The following is a 19,938-nucleotide window of genomic DNA, read 5'->3' as shown; positions in this document are numbered from 1 at the left end:
CAATAATAATCATAAGGTGAACATATGTGACCCTGGAGCACAAAACCAGTCATAAGTCACATGGGTATATTTGTAGCAACAGCCAACAATACATTGTATGGGTCAAAATGATCAATTTTTCTTTTCTGCCAAAAATCATTAGGATATTAAGTAAAGATCATGTTCCATGAAGATATTTTGTACATTTCCTACTGTAAATGTATAAAAGATTTATTTTTGTGAGTGGATATGCATTGCTAAGGACTTCATTTGGACAACTTTGAAGGTGATTTTCTCAATATTTTGATTTTTTTTTTTTTGCACCCTCTGATTCCAGATTTTCAAATAGTTGTATCTCGGCTGAATATTACTATTTAAAGCTTAATTATTCAGCTTTCAGATGATTTATAAAAGTAAATAAAAAAAAATAAAAAAACCCTTATGACTGGTTTTGTGGTCCAGGGTCACATTTATTAATAAGCCATTCAATTAATGTTTATTGTTTAATTATTATTTATTAAACTTATTAATAAATGTTCATTTATTAAATAATAATATGTTAATTTGGGTTTATTTTAAGCGAGCAATAAAGTAATTTTTAAACAATAGTTGAGTTTCAGACATTTAACCCAACCGCTGGGTCAGTCGCTGGGTTTGTTCATATTTAACCCAACTTGCGTTTTTTTAGAGTGTAGAAGAACACAAAGAAGCTTTCAGTAAACAGTTCTAAAAAAGAACCATTTTTCACTATGAAGAACCTTTAGTGGAATAAAAAGATTCCATGGATGTTAAAGTTTCTTCATGGAACCATCAATGACAATAAAGAAGCTTTATTTTAAGAGTGTAGTTTTTTATATTTGATGCCAAGGTAATATAACACAAAGTACAGTGTTATAAATATACATAATTGAATTATACATACATACATATATATTGCCTGTTTTTGCTCATTCAGTTGCCTTTTACATTGCATACAATATAATAGTTTACATTGAAAAGCAGATTGTCTGAATATTATGTTTCTACTGTAAAACTTATAGGTAAATATAAATGGTTCCCATTTCTGTTAACCAAACACTGACATGTTTTAATATCTCTCTCTTTTTCAGGAACTTTTTTTAGGATGAAGATGCATTTTTGACCCAGAAATGAACCCTTTCCTCTGTTCTGTATGTAAACACGCTCAGCAGATCTACAGATGAACAGCAGGCCGTTCCAAAACCACACACACGCCGTATGCCAGTAAACATTATTACAACATCAGGTAAACCAATAAAAGCCCAGTAAATAATGATCCTGATCCAGAAGTGAGTGAGAAGCTGAGCTGAAGTTCTCCACCTGTGCTGCTCATGTCACTGAGAGGCTATTTTTGACCCTTCACTCGGGACACTTTTACTGCTGTCAGTACTGTCAAGAGCTCAAAATCACCAGGGCAAATATTGGTGCCCAAATATCATTCGTGAAATATCATCACGGTTTAATTTATTTTTTATCAGTCACTCAGTTGGCAAACTGTGACACTGACAGCGTTTACTCAGTTACAGTAAAACAGAACATGACATCTAACTAAAGCACCATTACCAAACTGGAAAAAAAGAAGGAAAATAGTAAATAAACATGTTTTGGTCATTATAACAATGTCTTTGTTAACTGCCACAATATTTTCTGTAATTTACAATAATCGATTTTAGGAGTTTAACTGAGTCAGTGAGTAAATTAAAAGGTTGAGAATGTGCAGTTAACTTTTTTTAAATACTGGCATCAGTTTGATTGGATTTGAAAGATTTAATGCAGCAATTTAACAAAGTTTTCAGTTAAATTTGTGTTTTTTTCTTATGCATCTTTCACTAACAAACTATACTGCATTACGCTTAAGAAATGATTAGTTCATGAACATTCAAAGAGTTTGACATTTAAACACTGAAATGCTTTGCATTTCTTGATATTTGTAATTTAATGTGCATTAACTGCTGATCTTTATATATGCTGATGTTTGCTGCGCAATAATAGAAGTTTCGTTTGAAAGATTCCAAACACATTCGCGCGTAATATCCGATTTAACCTTTTAACCCCAACCGTTCTAGAACATTTTAACACCATCATAGATGAAATACAATAATCACCTGAATAAATCCAGACGCGCGTCTTACCTGAACTGCGCTTTGGAGACTCCAGACTGACTCTGCGCGTGTGTTAATCTCGAGTGGAGTGTGACGGTCAGACAGAACGAGGGTGTGAGAATGTGAAAGCGAGGCTCGTGACTCTCTGAACTCCTAATCAATAGTGATGTGGATGACAGCTCCTGCTGCTCAGCTCTGGGTCTGTCAGTCACCGCGGTGCCGAAGCGTCTCCAAACCCACCGAGCGCCAACGGGCTTCCAGCGCCACCGGCGTCCTAAAATAAACTCCTGTGGGAATTCCTTCAGGAAAACATCTCGACCGCTGACAAAACACAGCGAAAGAAGATCAAATTTACAGACAGCGACTGCGAAGCGTTTATAAACCACAGCCACTAACTGATCCTGAATAACTGAAGAGAACTGTACGATATTCCAATATTAATATAACATATATATAATATCTAATAATATTCGAATTTATATATGTATGCATATGTGAATATGCACTGTGTGTGTGTGTGTGTGTATATATATATATATATATATATATATATGTGTGTGTGTGTCTATATATATACATACATACTGTATATACACATATATGCATACATATATATAGATATAGATTATATATAGATTAGATATTATGTGTTATATTAATATTCTAATATATATATATATATATATATATATATATATATATATATATAATATTAATAATAATATTATATATATATATATATATATATATATATATATATATATAATAATATTATTATTGTATGTTATATTAATATACACACACACACACACACACATATATATATATATATATATAGTTTATACTATAATTTACAATTATTAATTTATAAATAATTGTATATTGTAAGTAAATTATAGATATTTTCAAATTCATATTTATATTATGTATAGACTAATTACTAGAAATGTTTGTATAATTTTGTATAATTATATATACAAATATATTGTATAAATACATTATATATATACATACATACATAATATTAGATTATTACATATATTATATATATTATTAATGCGGTTTATATTATAATTCTTGAATTGATAATTACAAGTATTTGTAAATTTGTCAAATTTGTGAATTATATACAATAAATGCATTAAATGTAAAACTCCAAGAATCAGTTTAAAATAAATAATATTTGCAAATAATTAACAAGTACAAAATATAGGCTAATTATAGTCATTATAATTATTTATGATAATAAGGTTTTCGATATTTAGCATGATGTTTTTAGAAGTTTGTGAAATAAATTTACTCATAAAAGTTCAGAATCATCCAGTGTCTTATATTTTACTGTACACAAAAACTGACACCATGCAAAAATCTGGCCCTATTTCCCCCAGTTTATTTGTAGCCAGTTTAGTCTGAGGAATCTGTCCCACATATAAACTGAATTCTTCATGAGTGACGTGTCTGTGAGATGAATGTGGCTCTGAACGCTCTGGAGTCAACAGTACAAGCAAATATCTCTCATATGTCTGTTTTGTTTGTGTATAGTGTAATTAGGACTAACAAGCTCTTCCGTCATGGCTGATAATAATGAAAATAGCTCATGGATAATTCAAGAGCTTCTCGTGGGAAAATGCAGAGCAAAGTAGGCTATTTAGATCATGTTTACATCATAAACTGCTTCTTCTCTTTTATTTATTTGATTATTATTAAGTCTCCCGGCTATAAGTAGGTTAGGGTTCATACAAAGTATGTCTGATGAGAAATAAAGAAGAATATTCTTAAACAAATAAACAAATTTTGTTTGTGATTGTTTTATATATATATATATATATATATATATTCTTTTTGAACATAAACATTAACTTAAAAGTAGAATTTGTATGTTTATTAATACATTTAGTTCACTTCTTAAGTTTTCTCCATCATCCTGCGATACATTAAATATTCCAGTAGGTGGCGCTATGACGTCACACGTTTGATCTGACCTCTAAAGCCCAGCAGTGTGATTAACATTCATCTGCTTCTGTGAATATGTCAGGGCTGTGATTGGTCAGTGTGCTGCATACTTGAAGCTGATTGGCAGATGGTGCTCATTAAACAAATCTCCACTCTTAACCATGATAATGTAGGCTTATACCATGCTTTTGAATGATTAGGCCTATGTATTAATGTAATTAGATGTACTACGGTATTTACATGGTTCTTTGGTGACTGATACGTTTTTGGTCACTGTCATTTTCAATTTCATTTCAATCTCTCCGGCCCCACAATAAACTCAGAATTTATACCATAAGTGAATCATCAGAACACTTTCAAATGAACAGATATCAAGATTTCTGCAGTAGCTGCCGTTTTATGAGCAAACATGACCATCCAGTTTAATTCTGTATATTTTTACATAACCTTCAAAGACAAACGGTCATAAATCCTCTCTGTGTAACGACAACAAGTCTCGGTTTTTACTGCATCCAGTCTTAAAATATAGAGCCTGTCTGGCCTGTGAAGAATATTCAAGCGCACAAGTTCTCCCTGAGAAATGCACTTTGTTTTTATCTTTATCTCTGTTTTAATGGTTACTGAAGCTCATGACTGTATGAATCTGTATGAATCACCATCAGGTCATTTAACCACAACAGATCTGATATGACACAACAGGCATCTGCTTGGAACATATAGTTTGGGTTTTTAGAATCATTTTGTATTGATTAAGATTTCTCTTGTGAAGAAATAAATGCACTTTTTAGCAAAAAGAGTTTGGAAATAGGCTTAAGTGCAAACTGAATGTAATGTTTTCAAACACTTAACTGCATATAAACTATCTGACTTATGACTTTGTCTTTTAGACCAGTGGAAAGATGATATCTGAAGACCCCTCAGTATATACTTCTGCTATAATGCCAAAGTTTATTTACATAAACTTGATATCCCTGATATCCATGTTCTTCTACAAAAATGAGTTGAGGGAATAAATTAGGAAATTTGTATTTAAGATTTATATTAAGATCTATGATTTTTAGCTTTTTTTAGGTCATTTTAAACCTCATTTTATCTTATTTTAAATCATTTTTTAAGCCTTCTTGGGCCCCTCTTGGAAGTTTTCTGAGACCCCCTAGTGGCCAAAAACAGTCCAGAAACTCCCATAGACTTGCATTGACAGAGACCCTTGTCATATATTCAGGGTGATGTCTATATCTGCGGGTTTGAACAGTACAAACAGTGCTTTCTTGAAGCCTGCCGTGAACAAACATAGTGCCACATTACAATTAGCTAGCAGACAGTACGTTCATATTCGGTTCAAAATATCCCTGAAATTCTACCCATAAGCCCCTGCTAATCCACACAAAAGCCTCCATAGACTCGATGGAAAAAGTGGCAAGCTGTCCTACTTCAGAACTGGATATCATCCACATTGTTAGACTTTAGACAAACAAGCGAGTTTGTGACCTTCCGACGGAGAGCATTCCCAGCAGCCCTTGAGGTGGAGCTGTTGAAAGGTGAAGCTGTCTGCGATGTGATTTTCATACTGTTTGTGTGTTCAGATTGTATTTAGCACAATGTGGTGAGATCCTGCCAGCTCCCCGATGCCCATCTGTGTGTGTGTGTGTGTGAGCTGAAGGCTGGATTACGTTACTGATGGTCCCTGGCACACGCTGCACGCGTCCATGTGAGCCAAGTCCGCTGGGAAGCTGCTCTAGTTCTGGTATGTGGGTATGTGTCCGGTTGCGCTTCACGCTGAGGGCTGCTGGGATATAATTGATTTCTGTGGAAGAGGTTGCCATGTAAACTATATGCTAAACACATCTGAAAAAACAAGAAAAAATTGTGCACTAATGATGCATTTTCAACAAATTTACAGTATGGCTGCCAAAACTTCACACACTAATGATAACCAGAAACATAATTATTTAAACAAAATGCCATCAAATGTAAAGTGTCATGTAGAAGACTGTTTGATTGTCAACTTGCGAATCCTTGTAAATCCTAAGATTATAAGACTATTCGTTTTTACTTCCAAAATCTGCACATTTCACAGTAATTACACAAAATATCCCATTAGCTCTATTACAGTTTTTCACCATATATAGTAATGGAAATCTATGGAAGCTTGTTTCCAATAAAAAATAAAAAAGGTAATTGCAACTTTTTATCTCACAATTCTGACTTGAGATATAAAGACAGAATTGTAAGTTATAAAGTCAGAATTGCGAGATATAAAGTCAGAATTGCGTGATAGAAAGTCAGAATTGCGAGTTATAAAGTCAGAATTGCGAGATATAAAGTCAGAATTGCGAGTTATAAAGTCAGAATTGCATGATATGAAAAGTCCGCGAACAGGGACCTCGAACTCGGGTCGCCCGAAGCGCAATGGCGCTGCCCACTAGGCTATCGCCGCCGATCAATTAACAGGTTTTGAAGCATTTTTACTATTAAAATTACAATTATTTTTACAGAGTAGGGATCTGCACTTGTGTACAGTGGAAGTTTAATGAGGAAAGACATTACGTTTCATGCATTATGTATTGTGTGTTAAAATGAAACTAGTGTAATAGAATTGCTTGCCATTGTTTTTGTCTTCCAATATATTCACTTTTGTGACTAACCATGGTAAACATGGCAAGAACACCAGAAACTAAAAAGGGAACTTTACAGCTCCAGTAACTCCAGCCATTTTGTGTCAATTCTGTGCACTATAGATTTACTTTAAAAATGATTTCTGCTTGGATTTAGAAACTGAGGAACATGTTAAAATGATTTTCTGTTAAAATGATTTTCTGATCGATCCACGACTATACATCGCAAAGCATTGCACTGCATCCTTTTCAAATTAGGCAGTCCCAGAATGCATTGCAAAACCTGGACTGTTTTAATCAAATATTTGTGTGAATTTGTACTTTTATGATTATTAGAGGAGGGTGCAGATTTTAAAATAACTGTTTTCTAATATACTGTATATTGTAAGACATTTTATTCCTGTGATCAAAGCTGAATGTTCAGCATCATTACTCCAGTCTCCAGTGTCACATGATCCTTCAGAAATCATTCTAACATGGGTGTTTTCTTCGTGTTTTCAGGATCAAATCTTTCGAGGAACCTTTCCTGCATGAATGCATTCACATGCAGCCCAGTGGAAGCATCAGTTCAGAGATGCACACAGACTTCAATTACATTATGAAGGCAGCGTTCAGCCTCCTGGTAAATAACACTGATGAATAAATGGACTCTAATGTACTATACTTACCTAGCCAGGGCAGATTTACTCCGGTCACTACTGAAGATCACGCTGCACACTCTGCGGCTTCTTCTACAGGTCTGTGTCATTTAATTCTGCCCCATTAGAGCTGCACTCTTAATAATGGAGCAATGGGCAGTTTGCTTAGATTAAAAGCTTCCCTCTCAATAGGGTCATAATAACAGAAGCGCAGTCCAGACCGACGCTCTCGCCACTTGCGTAATGATCTGCTCGCTGTACTAGCGCTGTGTCTTTCTGTCTAATTCACTCATTTACTCAGCTTCATGCCCTTTGCAGGGAATGCCATTATTATTATTATTATATTCATAAAAGCCTCGTTATATTACATAATTGGGGCCTCATACAATGAGTTCCACAATAATGTCATATTATTCCAAAAAAATAAAAAGTATTGCGGCGAGATGTGGTTAAATTGTTGTCTTGTTTAAAGGTTGGCTGTATGTGCCATTTCTCTTTCATAACACTAAATGATCCATTCAACACCCTTCTAAACATCCATAGAAATGACTTGAAGTGCCCCTATTATGGATTTTTGAAAATTACCTTTCATGCCGTGTGTAATGTAGCTGTATGTGAATGTAAACAGTCTGCAAAGTTGTAAAGCTGAAAGAGCATCAAAAATAAAGTTATTGTATCTCAAAAGAAAGAGTTGACTCTGAACTCCTTAAACGAGTCATTTGTAATTCGAATCCCATTTCCGTGAAGTTCACACATCACAAGTTAAGGTAATGGGCGTTTGTTTCCGCATGTTCCCATTTAACCAAAAACGCATTGATTTTGGGACGATTGAACCGGAACTGCTAAAATGCTAACTCGCTTCCGGGTTTTGGCCTACAAAAATGCGTTAAGTTCCACCACTCTAACAATACTGATTAAAATTATTATTATTATTATTATGTACAAAGCTTCTTTCCACAACAAGACTCATGTTTTGAGGCAATCTTCTGCTGAATTATGCAAAAAAAAATTTGAACCCACACAAAAAAAGTTGCACAACTTAAACGTCCTGAAATAGAGCAAACGTAACACTCACTGCAGGAACCCAAACAAGACTAACGGCCGGGGGGGGGTCACATGCCTGTGATGTCAGCACATTTCCACAGTCACGATTGGCCGAGCTCAGCGTGAGAGGGGGCGGGGTGACGCTGGGTGCCGCGAGGTCTTCCGACCCCGTTGGCTTATTTTAAGCCAAAAACGCCTCCGCAAATAAACTGCCCCCACCGAGAGGAGTAATTGGTGTAGTGTCTCCCAGCACTAGCATGAGATAATGTCTGCGTCGGACTGCCAGCGCTCCACAGGACAGACCTATTTCCATGAGCCACTGGGCCAGAGTGCCACAGATGCCAAATGTTAATGACCTACAGTTTCAAACTCATAAAAGAGATAGATGTTCTCCTTTTGTGTGGGCAAATGTTCACTTTTAACAAAGGGTCTTTTTCAGAATTACATACTTACAACTGTATTTAGTGATTTTGCTTTAATTATATGCCAAAGCTGCATGTTGAGTAAAAGAAATGGTGTTATTGCATACTTGTACTCAGGGCCTAAAATGAACACTCACCAAGTGCCAAATGCGAGTAAAAATTGGTGTTGGTGAGTATATGAAACGGTGTCAATTTCCAGTTGGCCGGTAACATTTTTATGAATCCTAACAATGCAATGTTGTGAGAACATGAATGTGAATGACGCTCGGGACAATTGAGAGGCCAGTGTTGTGTCATCACGAAAGTTTAAGCCTTGATAATTGAAATATTCAAGCACAAGAAGATGCAAAAGGGAACTTGATTCGTTACTCATTACTCAATGTGTGTGAAGTTTTCTGAAGTGTGAGTGCAGAACAAGACAGCGTTCGAATACTAAATTGAGTTCTCTTTCACGTCTTCTTGTGCTTGAATGGACATTTTCAAACAAAATTATGTCGAAATGCCCGTCTTGGCAAGTATACATAGTCCGTTACGACTTAAGTGAACATAAACGGTCGAGAAAGAAAACGCATGTGTACCAGTATATTGGATCTGTGAATTAGCTCTTAAAGTGACAGCAGACCTAATATACCTGCTGCAGTCTGTGTCCTTAATGTTAATCAAACAACAAAAGACAATGAAAAATCACTCACTGCTTTTGACTGAATAACTTTTGTAACTTTTAAGGATGGCTGGTAAAAAATATTAATGGCCAATAAATTTTCTTAAGTCACTGGCTGTTGGCAGGTGTGGCAAAAAGTTTGCCATCACTTTAAGGAGATACGGAAAGCGGTAAAAAAAGACGTACTTGAACATGAACTCAATGCAAAGGAAAGGTAAAGTATCTATTTTTATATCCAAGAAGGTAACTTGGTGGTCATGTGACACCAATGTTGTTTTGAAAGGTGTATTGTTAAATCATCTGTGCATGTGTTTCACATACTGTTTTTGTTCTTTGGGGTTTTTTTATGAAAAAAATATCATATAGTGTGCTATTATTCCATTGTTGAAATAGCCACGAGTACGAGTTATCAGAACAAGAGTCGTTTTTAGGCATTGTCTTCATTTTGATTTATGATATTTGAACAGTGCATTTATTTTTATGCAGACAGCAGATCCATGAGGCTGCCGTCCCCTCGTGGGACCAAAAATAAATACCACGGTAACATTTTCAGTTGGTTGAAAGCACATTCAGAGCAGGACTACAGTAATTAATGTTTAATGCAGCGGAGGTGATTCGAGCGGTTCAGGGTGAACAGAACGCTGTTAACCTGGGACGTGGATGTCTGTAGTTAATCTTTCATGCAAATCGTATTTCTGTAATTGTAGCGTGCTGATGTGACATGTCATGTTCCCTGAATCCAGCCGCGTGTTTCATGAATAACTGAAGAGGTGAAACCGGCTGCTTACAACAAATGCATGTCAATTGCCTTTTCTGTGTTTCTACTGGCTACATGCTTACTTCTTCTGGTCTGTAATAAAATATGTTTTGGGTCCCTCCTTCAATGCAGGGTTATTATATACATAATTAACACTGTTTCATTGTGCATCTGTGGGCTTTTTTCACCTGTTTTCTCATCCAGTAGGTGAAAATGGTGCATCTGATCACTTAGTAAAGTAACAGAACGCCTCTGATTAATAACATACATGATTTGAGGAATCAAGCACAGATGTAAACGCTGCAGGGCGTTTAATACTGTGAGTATGAGCTCTAGTAATAATGTTACATACATTACAAAAACACTTGTTTTCTTGTGTATTTGCCTGGATGGAAAGTGTTTCTTTTTTTTCTTTTGGGTGTTTTTGGGAGCTCAGGGATGGTTGCGACATGCACTCCAGAAACAATTTTGTGCTGTGAAGATAAAAATTGTTCTCAGTGGGGGTTTGAGATGAGTCACATTCACAGAAGGTCCTTTTTTATAAAAATTCACACTCCAGTGGAACAAACTCTGTGTTATGGCACAGTCACTTTCTGGTGATATTTCACTTAAAGATATTTATTTAAATTTATTTTTTAATAAAATTACTTTTAAAGGGGTGGTTGATCACTTTTTTAAATTGAGTTAGTGTGTATTGTTGCTATTTGACATAAAATTTACATAAACCCCGCCCCCGAGAACACACAACAAAGGGGATGAGGCCATGTTGGGCTGCTTTAGAGAAGAGGAAGAGTTGTTGTAGTAGAGTGTTGTTGCCATGCTGACATTTTACCTGTACTGCTTCACAAACGAGCGTCAATTCAACGCTGGATTTGCACAAAAGATTAACATGACGGCACATGCTAGTCGATGAGTTGAATCAACTCCACAGCAACTACATAAATTTATCCACTATCCATTCAGAAACGTCCAGTTTCATTCTAAAAGTTGTAACTTCTTCCTGAGTCTCTCCATCAGTGTCGACTCCGGTTTGAACAATGTAAGGCTGAACACCGTTACTGACAATCCTCATTTTGTCTGCGTGAGATTCTCCAGCTTTGTTGTTGTTGAGCAACCGAAGCGTGAACTGTTAAAGCTCCGCCCTCTTCTGGAAAGGGGGCTGGGAGCAGCGGCTCATTTGCATTTAAAGGAACACACACAAAAATGGCGTGTTTTTGCTCACACCCAAATAGGGACAAATTTGACAAGCTATAATAAATGATCTGTAGGTGTAGATTACAGTGATCTTACCATGGTTTAAAGGGGTCTACTTCATCTCATACCTAAGAATACCCCTTTTAACTGTGGTAAAATCACTGTAATAAGTCTTTAATCAAGCCTATGGACCTGAAGAATTGAACAAAGCGGTTAGAAATAGAGCATAATCATGTAGAGCCAGTGTGAGTTCGTGAGCTCAGTCTGTGCATGTTGTGCGTGTTTGTGTTTATCCTCTCGGCCTTGTAGCCGTGGGGTAATTCATCAGTCTGTTGTGGTTTGGGGTCTGAAGGGCCAGCCGTGACGGCACACTGCATCACCCATGAGTTTCACTTGATGTCAATGACTTATACTAGTGCAGATGCCAGTGCAGCTCTAGAAATCACATTAACACATGGAGATAATGAAGTCTTTCAGCTAGACGCATCACACGTCACAGATAAAGACTTTCATTACACTCACACTTTGAGGAATCTGTATTGAGATGCAGCATTGGAAATGAGGCCACTGTAACAGTCATAAAAGCAAATATGATAAGAGCAGCAAAGTAATATTCTCCATCTTATTTTATTACTTATGGAGCCAGACAGAAGACAGTGTCACTCGCATAAACTTTTGCTTTCAGATTTGCGGTATTGAGATTATGGATTTAACAAATTAATTATTTTGTTTTTTGGTCTGAAATGCTTTTTGTGAAGGCATTTTGTGGAATAATCAGTCTGGTTGTGTCTCTTTCCTGTCCCTAGGTAACCCAACGTGAAATTTCTCTGTACTATCCGTCTTTCTATTTGTAATGAATTTCTTGAATAAATGTCTCAATTACAGTAGGCCTATAGATAACAGTTATTGTGTGATATCTCTGGCTTTAAAGCAAACTTAGAACCATGTAACAACGCACTAGAAACCACCAAAACACTGCAGTGACTGCATAGCAATGCCTTAGTAACCATCAACAACCTGGCAACCACTTACAAGTCCTTAGCAACCACCCAGGACACTAGAACACCCTAGCAATAACCCAGAACATCTTAGAACCATGTAGCAATGCAGTATAAACCATCAAAACACTGTAGTTACTGCATAGCAATGCCTTAGTAACATTCAACAACCTGGCAACCACCTAGAAGTCCCTAGCAACCACCCAGAACAACTTAGAACAACGTAGCAATGCAGTATAAATCATCAAAACACTGTAGTGACTGCATAGCAACGCCTTAGTAACATTCAACAACCTGGCAACCACCTAGAAGTCCCTAACAACCACCCAGAACATCATAGAACCATGCAGCAACACACTAGAAACCACCAAAACACTGTAGTGACTGCATAGCAACGCCTTAGTAACATTCTAGCAACCTGGCAACCACCTAGAAGTCCCTAGCAACCACCCAGAACAACTTAGAACAATGTTGCAATGCACTAGAAACCACCAAAACACTGCAGTGACTGCATAACAACGCCTTAGTAACCATCAACAACCTGGCAATCACCTAGAAGTCCCTGGCAACCATGCAGAGCATCTTAGAACCATGTAGCAATGCACTAGAAACCACCAAAACATTGTAGTGACTGCATAGCAACGCCTTAGTAACATTCAGCAAACTGACAACTACCTAGAAGTCCCTAGCAACCACCCAGAACATCTTAGAACCATGTAGCAATGCACTAGACACCACCAAAACACTGTAGTGACTGCATAGCAACGCCTTAGTAACTATCAACAACCTGGCAACCACCTAGAAGTCCCTAGCAACCACCCAGAACAACTTAAAACAATGTAGCAATGCACTAGAAACCACCAAAACACTGCAGTGACTGCATAGCAACGCCTTAGTAACCATCAACAACCTGGCAATCACCTAGAAGTCCCTGGCAACCACGCAGAGCATCTTAGAACCATGTAGCAATGCACTAGAAACCACCAAAACATTGTAGTGACTGCATAGCAACGCCTTGGTAACATTCAGCAAACTGACAACTACCTAGAAGTCCCTAACAACCACCCAGAACATCTTAGAACCATGTAGCAATGCACTAGACACCATCAAAACACTGTAGTGACTGCATAGCAACGCCTTAGTAACTATCAACAACCTGGCAACCGCCTAGAAGACCCTAGCAACCAAATAGCAACCCCTTAGCATCCATCCAGAATATCCTAACATCTTAGTGGTGAGTTTTACACATTGTATTGTAGAAATCTACTTTGCTTTTGGGATGCATTGAGTATAGTAACACAGATCCACTGCCTCAATCTCTCTTGCTTTCTCTCTCTGATCCGACCTCTTTCCCGACAGGCCAGTTTAATAGTCCATCTGTGTGACAGACACGACTCTAAATGACCAGATTTCTCCATCGCCCTGCACAAAAGAGACACCCTAAAGGAATGCTATACAAATTTGCATACTCCACCCCCTCTCGACCGCATCCCATTAGCCGATTTCTTTGGTAAGGTTTTTTTTCTTGTCCTCCTATTCCAAAAAGATCTTATCAGGTTTTCCCCTCGCCATTTCTTCTTCATTCCCCGGTTCCATTACAGCGTGGAGGAGGGATTATTTATGAGGGAGGTGAGTGTCAGGCCACTGAAATGAGCCTCAGACTCTGGAGAAGATTTCAATCACTGCAGATCCGTGGCTCAGGCCCTGACCTTCCTGTAAGAGCACTCTTCCTGGAATGAGGAATGGGGGCGGGTGAAGACTAGGATCGAAAGAGAGAATCCAGACAAAATCATTAATGTTTAAATGTGCGATATTCATTTGTAAAACACAGCCACATTTACAATGACAAAATTAATGACGAATAAAATGTGATTCGCTATTGGTCAGGAAAAAAATCTGCTGGGAAAATGAAAAGTTCGTCGTTTACTTTATCTAATCCATTAAATTTCAGTGTTGGAGCATTTTAATGGCTTTTTACAGCTTTATTGCATCCCTCGTTTTGGATTCTCAATAAATGCAGATGTAAAGGGATAAAATCTGCCATTTCAAAGAGCATCATAATTTATATGTAATGTTTATGTGAAGAGGAATATAGTTATTGTAAACTAAAACTATTAAAAGTCACACACACACACACATACACACACATAATCAGAAATATTTTTTTTAAAAATTTACAAAAGCACAAAATTACTAAAATAAATACATAAAAATATTAATAAATACTATAATAATACTAAAATAACACTTGTGAAGAATGACTCTAGGATCTGTTGGCGTTGGTGACCTCAGTGGATTTGGGTGTTAAACAGACGACCAGCAATTCTGATAGAGATAAACAGTTAATCCATGACCTTTGAGAGTTACTAACACATCATTAGTCTTTGCCCAGCAGCTCTTAGTGATGCAAACCATGCAGACGCCCTCAGCTGTGCTGTAGTCCTCCAAAAGAATCTGACTGTTTCATCATGTGCTTGAGAGAATTCTGGCTTCTTTTCATTCTCATGATGATATTTGGAACACTCCACCCTTGGTTTTTCATGGGTGCTGCCTCTATAATTAGTGTACTTTCAATAAAAAAAAAAAGCATCTGTTAAATTACAAATAACATTAGTAAATGCAAGTCTGGAGTCGTGACATCGAAAGCATAATGAAAAAATGGTAACACTTCACAATAAGGTCCCATTAGTTAATATTTGTTAATGCATTTACTAACATTCAATGAGCAATGCATTTGTTATTATTTTATTAATCTTTTTTAGCTTTTGTTTTTACAAATACAGATATTCATTGTTAGTTCATGTTAGAAAGGCAACAGTAACTCAAATAAGCACTTGTTAAAGAATGATTTTTTGATGCTGTTCACTTTATTTAAAGAACTTATTTTGATTCAACACCATTGTATTAGGTTTCTGGTTCAAATTTAATTGCTTCATGTTAAATTGACTTGAAACGATTACTTTTTGACTTAACTTGATGTTTTCATATTAAAATAACATGTTTCAATCAAGTAAACTCAACCAGGACTCAATCAAACAGGACTTTCACTTCCCATCATGCTTTGCAAAGGGGCTGATCTGGGAGAGTAAATGTTGAAATAAAGTGTTATTTTAAGCAGTTTTTAGCAACATGAGAAAATGGAGAGACTTTTTAATGTTTACTGTTCTGTTAAGTTTCTGTTATGTTAATATATAGTTTTGGGGTTACCATTGTGGTGAAGTGTAGAACATGTGCTTGGGTTGAGGACCTGCTAACAACAATTAAAGTTGTTTTAATAATAAAAACAACTATTTTGGGCATGCCATAGATGGAGTAAAACCATCTTCTGGCTGACACCTAACCATAAGAGTCTTTACAGAGTAAAGATTTTGTAAAAGTTGTGAAAATTGTTCTTGAACGCATCCACTAAATAAACTAATCAATTAAACTGGATTTTTAAGATGATTAAATGTAATGGTTTTGGGGAAAAAAATAAAAATGTTAACCTGATTCAACTAAATGGCATTGAGCTAACCTTATGTAATAAATTTAAGTTAACTGAAATAAATAATGTTAATTAAATGCAACATAACCAAGTTACGTGGAACCTGTTGACATAAAAAAATTAAGTAAATCCAAGGTCTGCAGAAGAGCATCTCTGAAAGCACATGTCCAACCTTGAAACAGATGGGCTACAGCAGCAGAAGACACACCGGTGACACTCCTGTCAGCTGAGAACAGCAAACTGAGGCTACGATTCACACAGGCTCACCAAAACTGGACAATAGAAGATTGGAAAAATGTTGCCTGGTCTGATGAGTCTGGATTTCTGCTGCGACATTCAGATGGTAGGACAACATGAAGCATGGATCCATCCTGTCTTGTATCAGCAGTTCAGGCTGCTGGTGGTGTAATGGTGTAATGTGTATTTTCTTGGCACACTTTGGGCCTTTTAGTACCAAGTGAGCATCATTTAAACACCACAGCCTACCTGAGTGTTGTTCTGACCATGTCCTTTATGACCACAGTGTTCTCATCTTCTGATGGCTACATCCAGCAGGATAACTCTCCATGTCACAAAGCTCAAATCATCTCAAACTGGTTTCTTGAACATGACAGTGAGTTCACTAAACTCAAATGGCCTCCACAATTACCAGATCTCAATCCAATAGAGCAGCTTTGGGATGTGCTGGAACGAGAGATTCACATCATCAGTGTGCAGCCGACAAATCTGCAGCAGCTGTGTGATGCGATCATGTCCTATCAGATATCATGTTTTCAGCACCTTGTTGAATCTATGCCACGAACATTTAAGGCAGTTCTGAAGGCAACCGGTCTAACCCGGTACTAGCAAGGTGTACATAATGAGTGGCTGGTGAGATTGTAATCAAGAAATGTTTGTAATGATAATGCACTGAACTATTTCTGAACAACAGAGCTTAATTCTGATTCGTTGCATAACACATTTTCAATCAGCAAGAATGGAAGTAATCTGATCTCATATCTGTGCGACAGGTGCAGAATCATCTAACACTAATCGACCCTAACTAATCTATCTAATCACACTAATCTACCCTAAATGAGGGTCCATCAAAGGCCAATACTTCTCAAACTGTAATGAATCAACAGTGATTTAGTTTGGGTAGAGGTTGGTGTGGTTCTGAGCACCTGGAGCGATGCACCTGTTATACGCAAATCTGTGATGGATGCTTGATTATTTTAGCCCACTGTTTTAAATACTTCATCTTTACTTTCAAAAGCATGTCAGTTTACTCTCAAGAGCAGGTTTACAGGTGCATGTGCAGTAAACTTTACAGCATGTGCACCAGATGAATGAGAGAATGGAGGCATATGGACCAGCAGCTGAGTGTTTGTCCCTGCTGGTTTGAGCTCAGATCCGTGTCAAACTCAGCTTTCATGCTTTTTGATGTTGGCCTAAATAACATCTAGATCTACAATCTAGATCATTTGAACTACTTTTAAAGTTTGAAAGCTGAAAGTAGCCCATTCGTGCAACTTATTTTATAGATTTGAGGAGTTTAGCAGCATCTTTTGTCCAACTGTGGAAATGTTACACTTGGTTTGACTACCATAAAGTGTCCAAATGATTTTTTGGTCTTAATTTTGAACAATATATCTATTGCTTTTTAATTTGAAAATCAATTTAATTCTTTTATAAAACTAACAAATCTTATATTTTGCTTTGAGATTTTTCAATATAATAAAAAACGTGCAGATATTTTTAAAGGGGTGGTTGATTATGATTTCAGTTTTTAACTTTAGTTAGTGTGTAATGTTGCTGTTTGAGCATAAACAACATCTGCAAAGTTACGACGCTCAAAGTTCAATGCAAAGGGAGATATTTTCTTTTACAGAAATCGCTTTTTAAGGACTACAACAAACGGCTGGTAGGGACTACAACAAGCTTCTTCCCGGGTTAGTGACATCAGTTGAATCAACACCACAGCAACTACATAAATTTATCCACTAACCATTCAGAAACGTCCAGTTTCGTTCTAAAAGTTGTAACTTCTTCCTGAGTCTCTCCATCAGTGTCGACTCCGGTTTGAACAATGTAAGGCTGAACACCGTTACTGACAATCCTCATTTTGGCTGCGTGAGATTCTCCAGCTTTGTTGTTGTTGAGCAACTGAAGCGTGAACTGTTAAAGCTCCGCCCTCTTCTGGAAAGGGGGCCGGGAGCAGCAGCTCATTTGCATTTAAAGGGACACACACAAAAACTGCGTATTTTTGTTCACACCCAAATAGGGGTAAATTTGACAAGCTATAATAAATGATCTGTGGGGTATTTTGAGCTGAAACTTCACAGACACATTCTGGAGACACCAGAGACTATTACATCTTGTGAAAAGGGGCATAATAGGTCCCCTTTAATGTTAATTTCAACATTTACGAACACACTATTTAAATCAAAAGTTGTATCTGGTAATATTATTTATTGGACCTGAGCTGACATAAACTAACAATGAACAGTTACTCAGTACTTAAATGTATAAATACACTGTAACAAGGACACCTTAAAATAAAAAGTTACACTTTATTTTAAGGTGTCCGTGTTACAGTGTAATTATACATTTAAGTACTGAGTAATAATAATTAACTACTATAGGGTCTGGTTTAGGGTTAATTGCATGTAATTATACATAATTTATAGTCATTACTATACCGTAACTACATGTAACATGTGTAACAATGACACTGTAAAATAAAGTGTAACCACCATTTCTTTGTAATTGTTTGTAAAAATTACTGAGTGAAAATTTAGTCAGTGTATTTTTATTAACTAACATTAACGAAGATTAATAAATACTGTAACAAATGTTATGCTCATTGAATGATAACTAATAGGACTTTACTTTAAAGTGTTTCCAAACTTTTTAGGGTCATTGTACATTTACATAAATTTAGCAGATGCTTTTATCCGAACGCTTTTATAGTGAACAGAAGGTGAGCAGGCAATGAGCCTATTTATTTAGTGGTTTGCAGAAGTGACCTTCAACTATGAAGCTGAAACTTGCTCTTATAAACTCTGGTGTCCAGTTTCATCATTTAAAACACATGACGTGGGTTATTTACAAATGTTCCTGCCTTTCATTTGCCCTTTAGGTGCAGACGAGCATTTGATGTGTGAACGGGAAACATCTACATCTGTGTGTGTGTGTGTGTGTGTGTGTGTGTGTGTGTGTGTGTGTGTGTGTGTGTCAAACCTTCTGCTCACCCCCTGCAGCGCCGATGAGAACAGCGAAAGCAGAAACATGACGTCCACTCCAGTCATCTGGGAATGAAACAGTTCATCCTTAAGGAAGGAGGGGTCAAGACGACAGAGTGGCTATAGCGCTGCTTCATAACGTGCCGTACGTATGTGTTTGCCCTTGAGTGTACAGCCACGTATGCATTTACATGCAGCATCCTCGTATAGAGAGTCACTGGAAACACACTTCAAACATTAAACCCAGTCAAGTGCACAAGCGCCTGTGGACATGAAGGGCTCTTGGTAACATAAGAGTAATCCAAGCTTACATTCAGCACTAAACCACACCGGCCGACTCTGTGCATCCCAATCAGTCGTTCATCAGTTCACACACGTCTGTTCTGCCCTTAACACTGAGCCCAGGGACGCCGGTCTCCTTGAGCCGAGACTCCAGCAGCTTAAACTCTATATGAAGAGAACACAGTAACCAGAATGAGTCCAAACCCACGCCACGAACATCTCCATCATCTCCACTTCACTCTGAGAGCTTTTCTACAACTCTTAATATCAAAACAGCGTTTTGAAGATCGTCCATAGAGGCTGAGTTTGCATATATTCTATGACATACTTGCGTAATAGTCTGCTGTGGAAATGTTTCCATTAATCAATCAGTCAATCAATGTTTGAAAAGTGAAGGAATGTAGACATTTCTGAAAGTCTGAAGACGTTCAATGGGAAAAGTGAGACTGCTCTTTCATAGCTTATGAGATTCATTGAGTTCTTAGTTAAGTTTCATTTATATACTTACATATACATGTGCTCTATTTCATCTCATTGCTGTCTTGGAGACAATTGAGATATTAAAGA

At 36.9% G+C, this 19,938-nt stretch overlaps 1 protein-coding gene across 3 annotated transcripts in view; it reads right to left on the bottom strand.

Annotated features, from left to right (window-relative positions):
- Positions 1-2,443, bottom strand: part of si:dkey-65j6.2 (pleckstrin homology domain-containing family G member 4B) — a 37,347-nt gene extending 34,904 nt beyond the window's left edge. For all 3 annotated transcript variants that reach the window (XR_007927730.1, XM_051881128.1, XM_051881126.1), the window contains exon 1: positions 2,130-2,443. The gene's annotated coding sequence lies outside the window, so the exon portion shown is untranslated. The remainder of the gene's footprint in view (positions 1-2,129) is intronic.
- Positions 2,444-19,938: the final 17,495 nt, after the last annotated feature.

Source organism: Ctenopharyngodon idella, chromosome 22 (genome assembly GCF_019924925.1).
Source record: "Ctenopharyngodon idella isolate HZGC_01 chromosome 22, HZGC01, whole genome shotgun sequence".
Lineage (NCBI taxonomy): Eukaryota > Metazoa > Chordata > Actinopteri > Cypriniformes > Xenocyprididae > Ctenopharyngodon > Ctenopharyngodon idella.
The sequence above is the reverse complement of the archived record's forward strand: the minus strand, read 5'-3'. Positions and strand labels throughout refer to the sequence as shown.